Here is a 1,268-nt window from a genome sequence, read left to right as displayed (position 1 = left end):
CAAACTTTCTTCATAGGAGAGGTGTTCCAGCCAGCCCTCTGATCATCTTTGTGGCTCTTCTCTGAACCCACTCCAACAGCTCCACATCCCTCCCTCCTGTGTTGGAGACCCCAGCCCTGGACACAACATTCCAGATGGGGCCTCTCAGTGGCAGAGCAGAGCGGGACAATCACTTCCCTCATCCTACTGGCCACCTCTCTTTTGATGCAGCCCAGAGTACTGCTGGTTTCTGGGCTGCAAACTGCTGGTTTCTGGCTTTGTTGAACCTCATTGGGTTCATGTAGGTCCACTTTTCAAGTCCTTCTGGATGGCATCCCTCCCTTTTGTTGTGTCAGCTGCACCACTCAGCTTGCCTGGTGTGGTCAGCAAATGTGCTGAGCGCACTCAATCCCCACCGTCTATTCATTGATAGAGATGCTGAAGAGCACTGGTCCCAAGATGGGCCCCTAAAATTATACTTTGTAACTAATGGGAACTTCTCTTCCTCTCTCCAGTCTGCACCACTGCCTCCTGTCAAGGCCAGTGCTTTTCTTATCCACAAAAGCCCCAAAACTGGTGCCATATGAAACACTAAAGGGTTTCCCACACCGGGAGTCGAACCCGGGCTGCCTGGGTGAAAACCAGAAATCCTAACCGCTAGACCATGTGGGAACACAATGGCTAGTTCTTATCTTGGCTTAAGCAAGCTTTTCAACACTGTCTCCCATAATATCCTCACAGAAAAGCTGAAAAAAGTATGAGCTGAATATCAATGAGGTGAATGTTCTGAGAGGTGAACAAACTGGCTGAACTATTGAGTTCCAAAGACTGTGTTCCTTGTTATGACAGACGCAAGTCAATGATGGTGTACTCCATGGTTTGATAATGAGTCCAGATCTGTTTGACATCTATATTAATGACCTGACCACTATGGCATAGTATATACCCAGCATATCTGCAGATGATGCAAAACCAAGAAGAGTAGCTGATACACTACACTGACACTGACTACCTTGACAGAAAAAGAGAAATGGCCCAACAGGTACCCCATCAAGTGCAAGAAGGGGAAAAGCTAAGTGCTGCACTCAGGGAAGAATAAACTCCATGCACCTGGACAAGGTGGATGGCAGCTTTGTAGAAAAGACCTTCAAGGCTACTGCTGGACAAGGTTAACATGAGCCAGCAATGTCCCTTTTTGACAAAGAATGCCTATGGTCTCCTGGAAACACATCCCTTCCAACACCTTCCTTCCAGCAGGTTGAGGGAGGTGATATTTCCCATATGCTCAG

The 1,268-nt window shown here is 47.7% G+C and overlaps 1 non-coding gene across 1 annotated transcript; it reads right to left on the bottom strand.

The window, feature by feature from the left end:
- Nucleotides 1-579: 579 nt before the first annotated feature.
- On the bottom strand, nucleotides 580-651 carry TRNAE-UUC (transfer RNA glutamic acid (anticodon UUC)). The gene has a single exon. It is a non-coding gene; the product is annotated as a tRNA-Glu (tRNA).
- Between the last annotated feature and the right edge of the window lie 617 nt (nucleotides 652-1,268).

The sequence above is a fragment of the Tympanuchus pallidicinctus genome, unplaced genomic scaffold (assembly GCF_026119805.1).
Source record: "Tympanuchus pallidicinctus isolate F22 unplaced genomic scaffold, pur_lepc_1.0 scaffold5, whole genome shotgun sequence".
Classification (NCBI taxonomy): Eukaryota; Metazoa; Chordata; class Aves; order Galliformes; family Phasianidae; genus Tympanuchus; species Tympanuchus pallidicinctus.
The sequence above is the reverse complement of the archived record's forward strand: the minus strand, read 5'-3'. Positions and strand labels throughout refer to the sequence as shown.